General features: G+C 29.4%; 2 long non-coding RNA genes across 2 annotated transcripts; both read left to right on the forward strand.

Annotated features, from left to right (window-relative positions):
* Nucleotides 1–5,645: 5,645 nt before the first annotated feature.
* Nucleotides 5,646–6,236, forward strand: LOC131643118 (uncharacterized). The gene is made up of 3 exons (XR_009296137.1): nucleotides 5,646–5,800; nucleotides 5,889–6,002; nucleotides 6,144–6,236. It is a non-coding gene; the product is annotated as an uncharacterized LOC131643118 (long non-coding RNA).
* A 142-nt stretch (nucleotides 6,237–6,378) lies between these two features.
* Nucleotides 6,379–8,024, forward strand: LOC131643119 (uncharacterized). The gene is made up of 4 exons (XR_009296138.1): nucleotides 6,379–6,509; nucleotides 6,614–6,703; nucleotides 7,534–7,802; nucleotides 7,887–8,024. It is a non-coding gene; the product is annotated as an uncharacterized LOC131643119 (long non-coding RNA).
* Nucleotides 8,025–8,975: the final 951 nt, after the last annotated feature.

Here is an 8,975-nt window from a genome sequence, read left to right on the forward strand (position 1 = left end):
TCTGACTTGATTCTATTGACCTTTAAATCCGCGCCACATTAGATTACATAATATTCATAGAATATTCTGTATTTGTTGAGAATCAAACTGAATCTTCATTCCAGTTCTGCAGGCACGATGTCATGATTTGATGTCATGATTTGATGTCATGACATTCCATATAACATCTTGCTTGTACGTGTTTTGTTCTTTTAAATTTGCAAGATTTATACATTGCATTATATTTTGCTGCTATTATGTTTTAGCCAAACATATATGTCAATCAGCCAATAAAAACATCAACATTAATATTTTATTTTATTTTCTCCCTCCCTCTATTTTCTTTTGATTTGTGGGTGTAAGTATTGATAAATCTATTGTGTAGAGGTTATGACTTTATCATTCTTTTGATGGATTATTAAGATAAAATCCCATGATGATCAAAAGAATTCATCTGGACATCTTGGTTTTAATTTCAATCCATTCCCCTCCCTCTTCATCTCAATCCCATTTTTGTTTTGTTTTTTATTTTACATGTGTTGCAAGTTGTTAGAGAACTATCTTCTATATCATTTCTCTAACTTTATCTTAAATATGTAAATTGTTATTGACCGGCCTCGTTGTAGGGTGACTTCTATATACGTTACTTGGCGATTGCTTTAGCGCTAAATTTGTCCCGTGTCGAAAAATGATCATTCATGGCAAAAACCTATGTTTATAAGCCTAAGGATGGTTGTTTATTTGACAATTGGTTCAAGACCTTTGGAAATTTGTTGTGTAGAGGTTTTGATTCTATCAATCCTCTGGTGAATTTTCATTAACTTTGACCTAAGTTCATTATTCAACCATTATTGACCATTAACATTGAGAATCAACTTTTAACTTTATTTTATGCTTCATTTATTATTTTTCTTTCTTTTATTTCTGAATTTGCTTTATGCTTTATATTACCATTCATCATCCCTTATCATGTTTATGTTTATGCTCATTTTTTCTTTGTCCATTTGGACATATGTTTATGCTTATGCACTTTTACTTTGTAAATTTGGACCTTTTATCTTGTTCTCAAAACATTAATAATCAAACTTGAGCCATAAAAAACTTAATGTGGACTTGGACTTTGGTTACTATACCCTGAACATGGAGGATGGACTAGTGGACTGAGACCTTGATACTTTGATTGTATTATGTTTGTATTCTAGAAGTCCTTGGAGTTTACTCCAAAATATTGGACTGTTTTTCTTTGTGTGTGGAAGTTATTATGTATAAAGTCCTTGAGGTTTAATTCTAAGGCATTATGATTGAGAATTCATCTGTACACAACTGTTACTCTGACCAATTTTTGTCTCAAGTTCTTATGGTGTATTTCTAAAGCTTTGTACAGGTTATACATATGGAGATGTTCTCATCTGATATCTTGGTATTGTGTTGTTTGGTTGGTGAATCCAAAGGGTAGGAATTCTACATTGAGTTCTTAATGTCAAGTATTGACTTCTTGTTTGGTTAGATTGTTCTTGTCTTTAACTTATACTTTATGCTTTAGGATAGTCCCTTCATCTCCTCACCATCTTCTTAAATTTTCAAAATCTTCTCTCTTTTTCAAAATCTTCTTATGTTTGCAAACTCTTTCAAAACTCTTTTTAAAACTTTCTTTCAAAATCTTTTGTCTTTTCATGGCATTTCTCATTAAAAAGCCTCTTCTAAAAGTTTAGGCATTGATTAATCTTCATAGTGGAGTTGTAATCCCCTAACCCTTTGATATTGATTGATCCTTTTCCACTTGGAAGAGTTAGTGACGTACTTGTTGATTTATCGAAGTTGTAGTCCTTTTTTCATTTGTGATGCAAATGATCCATATGTTCTCATGTTCAAGTATGGTTGGCTGAGTTTTCTCCTCTAAGATGATAAAGTGTCTATTTAGTTTTAAACCAAAATCTTTTGTTTCCCTTTTGAGTGAAACTAAATTTGCTCTGGTTTCTCCATTGCACCAAGGAGAAATGTAGGCACAAGATGTTATGTCTTGTCGAGCATATTTTTAAAATCAAACAAACCCTTTTCTTTCGCACACTTTCTTTTTCTTTTATCAACAAAGATTTTCAAAAAGGTTCCTGTGGAGTACCACAGATGTGAGTGGGGCTAATACCTTCCCCTTGCATAATCAACCACCATATCTAAGATCTCTGTTTTTTTATTAGTTTTTGATTTGAAAAACGTTTTTGGGATTTACTTCGTTCCTTTCCCTTTTTCTTTGGAAACAATACAGAGCGGTAACGACTTTCACTAAAATAATGAATTAAGTCAATCAATAGCTTTGGTCTCACTTTTTCCTCGTTACAGGACCTACGCATATTTCAACCAATAAGAGAGTGAATATTTGAGGGAGTGTTAAAAAGAGAATGTTCTTCAAATTTCTCATAGTATGAACTCTCTTGTTCTAAATTACAAATCCCTTTATAAAAAAAATTATTTTAAATTATAAATCATTTTATATTACCAATACAACATTAATGATTATTTTTCCTCTTCTATCTTTTACTATTTATTACTTTTCATCATTCTAATTCTTTTAGTTTTTTTCATTAATAAAAGATAATTTTGTAAAATTACACATGTTTTGATCATAATTTTTTTAAATCACACCTCTTTAAATTAATATTACCTCCGATCTCATTTATAGGAAAATATTCATTTTTTGAATAAATAATGTATTTGGACAATATATTGTCCCGATACATTATTTATTTAATGTATTAAAAAAAAATACTTTCTTATAAATGATACTAGAGAGTATATGAAATAGACAAACATCATATAATTTGAGATGCTGAGAGTATTTTCTTTTTTAGCATACAATTCTTCAAAGTACAACCTAAAAAACGCCTTAATTATACCTCAATCTAGATATTCTCAAATTTCTTGCTTTGCCAAATATGTCTAGTGGTTGGACAACAAGGGCCGTACCACTGATTAAATGAAAATTTAGAGCAAGTCAAATGAAAAACTTGGGACTCAAAAGTCAGTGAAAGCTCCATGCATCCCAAAATCTAGCCCTCGATTTGAACCATAATTTGACCTAGGGTTTACAACCCAAGCGTGTGACAAAAGTTTAAAACATAGTCAAACTAATTAACACACCTCTTTCTACGTGAAACACACCGTCACCACCAACTCTCTCAATAAGAGGCCAAACTCCAATTACTAAAGTTTCATGAATAACTTCAAAAATTAATGCTAACAACGAGTTGCCTCATGGCCTCATTTAAACATGTTACGAAAATGGATGCACCTTAAAGTAATAAAATAATTGGGTTGTCATGTGTTTCTCGTTTCTTTGTCGGAGATAGATAGGGGGAGTAAACTTAGCGAAAAGAAATTGAAGATAAAAAAGAAAACCATCAAGTGTATAGTTTTGAGTATAAACCACTGGGACACCCGTGCCTTCGCACGGTATGGACGTCGTACTCTCATTTATTTTAGATGGTTTATTTCATATAAAAAATTAAATAGAATATTTAAATAAAAAATATATGCAAAAATAAATATGAAGACAGGAAGAAAGATTGATACATATATTGATTCCTAATATATAATAAAAATAAAATAAATTTTTTTAAAAAAATAATAAATCGGTGCCTATAATTCTCTCAATATAATATTTGAATCATATATATATATATATATATATATATATATATATATATATATATATATATATATATATATATATATATATATATATATATATTATAAATATTATTTTTGTTTTGAAATTATTGTAAAAAATATTTAAACCAATAGTAAAGTTGTTCTATTATTATTAAATATTTTTATCAGTAACTTTATGTTCCTGTTATTTTTTAATATTTTGATCAATAATTTTATGTTCCCGTTATTATTAAATATTTTGATTAGTAACTTCATGTTCACGTTAATATTCAATATTTTGATCGCTAACTTCATGTTCCCGTTAATATTCAATATTTTGATCAGTAATCTAATATTTTCGTTAATATTTAATATTTTGATCAATAATTTCATGTTTCCATTAATATTCAATATTTTGATTAGTAATTTCATGTTTCTGTCCATATTCAATAGTTTGATTAATAACTTCATGTTCCTATTAATATTCAATATTTTAATTAATAACTTCATGTTCTCGTTAATATTCAATAATTTGAGCAATAACTTCATATTCCCGTTAATATTCAATATTTTTATCATTAACTTTATGTGAAACAATTGCATGGATGCCGCTGTATTACGCGCAATTTTTAAAAATATTGTATATTAAATTAAAACAATGCCAAAACAAAGCTATTAGTAATATAAATAATTAAAAAATATTGTATATTAAATTCAAAATTCAAAATAAGAAATAAAAAATTTTAATCACATTAAATCAGAAATTAAAAGTTGCAATCAATCAATGACTCATAAAGATAATTATGCTATTTAATTTTTTTTTATATGTAAATGATTTATGTCTTTTCATTTATAGACTCTTTACTTACCTAAAAATATATACTGCTTTTTCTTTATTCTTTGATTCTATTTTCTTATACATTTCAAAATTATGTATACATTTTTAATTTGTAATATTTTATTATATTATATCTTTATTTTTTTTTTGTTTTGTTCGACCTTACAACAAATAAATATCAATAACATTTTATAAAACTAAATTTATAAATTTTATTTATATATATATATATATATATATATATATATATATATATATATATTGATAAGCTTAATTTCTTAATTTGACTTAACTAAAATATTCTTTAGTTCTATGAATTAATATTAAATATTATGTTATTTACATGGATAATGCTACTTATCGCGAAATTTTAGTTCACGAAGGCAACACGATAACGTTGTAAGTTTTAATTTATAACTATAGCCATTTCATTATTTTTATCCAACCACCCATGTTTTTTGCTCAAGGCAATCCAACGAAGGCAGCTACTTCGTGAGTTGTTCGTGAAAATTTTGTTCGCTACAAATAGCAGTGCTCTATTTACATATTATAATATCTACAATTTTGATAATTATTAAGATTTAATATATATAATATCACTCAAACATACAATTAATGAATGAGATTTATTTATTAATTTTTGCACTTAAAATATAAAAAATTAAAGGTTATTCAAATATACAATCAACATAAAATCAATCAATGAATATCAATTAATGAATGAGATTTATTTATTAATATATGCATTTAAAATATAAAAAATTAAAGATTATTTTTCAATAATAGACCAATTAGTTCACAAACAATTTCCATAACCACGTGCAAATAGACCATAATGCTTGGACTATTATTAATAACCACGTGCAAAATTATATTTATTATACTTAATCTCAAAATAAAAGATATATGTTTAAGTAAACTATTTTTGATTCTTAAAACAAATGAGGCTATGAAAGTGTTAGTCTATAACACTCCATATGCACAAACATCTAAGGCCGGACACAAAAAAAAACATTAACCATCAAACAAAATTCGATAAATATATTTTACATGACAAAACAATAGAAAAAAAACTCAATTTTTTTGACAGGCCAGGCTTAGGCTTGGTAAAGCCTAACTCGGCCCAGCCTATTTCCACCCCTAACAAGATGTAAACATTTCCCCCCTGAATATTGTTCAGGAATTAGTCAAATGATATGTTTGGAATCGGATGATGAGCTGGAAAATTCTCGATTTGGAAATTGGAATGATAATGGAGCAAGGGAATTTTCTTCTCATGAAGAAATTATTGGAAGTTCAACATGACTTACCATTCAATTGGCTGTGGAAGTTCTCCTGGTAAATGCTTGTTCAGTGCTAACAAGTTACACTTATTTTTAACTGCATGATATGCTTTATGTATTTGTTATGTTATTGATAATTACAGACAGACATGTTTCATGTAAAGATGTTACTCGAGCTGAAAATTTCGGGTACAATCCTTCAAATCCAACCTCCTCACAAGTGGTTAGTCCTCAGAACACTGCAAATTAAGTAAAAGGTAGTTATGCACTTAATTTTACAGGTAAATTCACTTAGAGTATCCTAAATCTCTTAGGATTACTTTAAACTCACTTTATAGGACTTAAATCTTGTATGATTATCTTAAAGACCCATGTATGTCATTGCTTTTGTTCGACAGCTCAGTCTGAAATTTGGTAGGAAAAACAACCCTTTCGGCGCATTGAAGTTACACGTGACCAGGCACTTGAGATATTTTCGGATAATAAGTTTACGACAAGTACACTTACACTTTTGTTTCTGACATTAGTTTTCTTATCTTTTCTAACAGGTAGTCATATTAATATGAACTATGTTCCTATTTTTGTTCACCTATAATTAATGACATGACAATTTGCTGTGTGGCAATTGTTATCAGGTCGAAATTTTCAATGAATTCCCCGCTGACAAGACCATAACAGTGAACAGATGTGGACCCCTAATTGATTTATGTCGAGGACCACATATTCCTAATACATCCTTTGTCAAAGCAATTGCATGTTTGAAGGTATGTATTCAATATGTCTTATTAAACCTTATTATAATTGAGTTTAGTTTATCCAATAACTCATATCAATGCAAACACTTCGGTTTTTGGTTTTACAATTCCAGGCTTCGTCAGCATATTGGAAGGGAGACTAAGATTGAGAAAGTTTACAAAGAGTTTATGGCATATCTTATCCTAATCAGAAGAGTTTAAAGGTGATTTCAATTCGTATGTTATTTCTCTAGTAAACCATCTAGCTATGCCATATCACAAACTGAGTGTTTAGTGGAATAAACTTTTAAGAATAAGAAAATGCCCAGTTGTTGATAACAATGTGCTATAGCGTTTATCAGTGCCTTAGATTCTCTACCATGTGTAACTGTAGTATTTTTGAATAATGTTTGGATTATGCTGCTATATGTATTATGCTTGTAGAATGCCATGTTAAATTCTATGGTGTTAATCCCAGATAGTGTCGCATAGCACCTACCCCCTAAAATACTATAGTGGATAACGGGATAGAGGCTATTGCAAAGTAAACATAAATACTAAAAAAAATACACAAAATTAAGTTGACCCTCATTTACTAATTAAAGAACATAAAGTACATAGCAATAAAAGTCAAACAGAGAAGAAAAATATAACAGAGCTGAACCAAAAGTAGGAGGAACATAACAATTGTTTGTGAGCATGAACTTAACAGAATTGAAAACAGAATTGTACTTTTACAAGTGTTTGAATCGGCATTTTTAGCCTTAAAAAAATACAAAGGTTTAGAAGAAAGGCTTTGAGAAATTATGCCTCGAAACCCTAATAGCGGTTTGAGCCAGAAATAGCAACTGCTAAACCCGCTATTGCTGAACCTTACTGCCCCTCTGCAATTCCGCTGTAGTGCGCTATTGACGCAATTCTTCAATTTGAAACTGGACAATTTCTTTATTGTATTTTATGAATCTTTGTAGTCAAGTAATTGGATTGTGGTTTGTGGCCATGCCATATGGTTGTTTATGATTTGATTATGTTTCTTTTTCTCTTCTTATTTCAGGAATATTTGCATCGCCTTGAAGAGGCTAAAAAGTACGATCACAATATTTTGAGGGTGAAACAAGAGCTTATTCTTCATCACGAGCGGAGGTATAGTGGGTTCATTCTTTCTTATTTCATAATTTAGTAGGGTTTTCTTACTGCTGTCTCTAGGCCTGTCCTGTTTATGTTAGCCCGGGAAGCTGGTTTTTTCTTCCACACGGTACTCGTGTCTACATCAAACTCATGAACTTCATTCAAAATCAGTACAGAGATAGGGGTTATCAAGAGGTACAGTTTAGTATAGAAGTTTTTTGATATGACTGAAAGCATTCTTTTTGCTAGTGCTTACGACTACTTGGATGGAATCATCAGGTTATATCACCGAATATGTATAACATGGAGCTGTGGAAGGAATATGGTCATGCAGAAAAGTATAAAGATGATATGTTTGTTTTGGAGGTATAGATTATTTCTGTTTGCATGTATTTTTCTAAAAGAGTTAGTCTTGGGCGAAGTGTCTTTTTATCTTGCTAGATTATTCCATATACATGTCGGTTGTTGGCTCTGTATCGTGTGTGTTTAATTATTTTTGTAAAAGTTATAAATAAATGATTTAATTTTTTACTGTTTTTAATTGGGATAACTGCATTAGTTTACATTTTAATTCCTTTTTGCACTTATAGATTGTAATTTATGCTGATAAGTTTATAGAGCTAGTGGGGCCCTCACAAACAGCTAGATTTTCTTAATTTAAGTAAATGAAGCAATTTCAATAGAATAGTGATACCTATTTGAAACTAGAAGGAAATACAAGTAAGAAAACAAAGAAATATATGCAAATTATGTGTATGATCACATGTGGTACATGATATTTTTTCCAGATTTTGTGACTATAAGCTAATTATGTCTAAATGCTAGAATACTGCATGTGATACATGATTTTTTTCTTCCAGTTTTACATATTTTCTCTTTAATATCTATGATGGCAAGTCAATTGTGATTAATAAGTACATTGCTTTTCTTTAATTGTTTAGTTTAGTTGCTTGGAAGAGACTGTGAATGGCGTGGCATTCAAATAAGTTAACAGTGAATGGAGAAAACATCTTAAACAAACCTAACGAGGTTCCACCGTGCCGGTTTTTGCTCAGGCAGCTGCATGTTTATCTTTAATCATGGTGAGTATCCCCATTTTTAAACTTCTGGATTTTGTGTTGTGTTTTGAAAACTAAATTTGTGTTGAAACTCTTTTTTCCAATTTTGATCTGTTTAGAAAAGTTCATTTTACAGATGTGCTTAAAATTTGCTCATGTCATATGTGCTAGGAACCATGTATAAGAGGTAACTTGCATATAAGGTTACTTGATATGCTTTTACATACGAAATACATGTTACACCATCTCAGATTTTTAGAAATATAACATGTGGTTCTGATATATACTTTTTTTTATCAGCAAAAGTTTA

The sequence above is a fragment of the Vicia villosa genome, unplaced genomic scaffold (genome assembly GCF_029867415.1).
Source record: "Vicia villosa cultivar HV-30 ecotype Madison, WI unplaced genomic scaffold, Vvil1.0 scaffold7, whole genome shotgun sequence".
Lineage (NCBI taxonomy): Eukaryota > Viridiplantae > Streptophyta > Magnoliopsida > Fabales > Fabaceae > Vicia > Vicia villosa.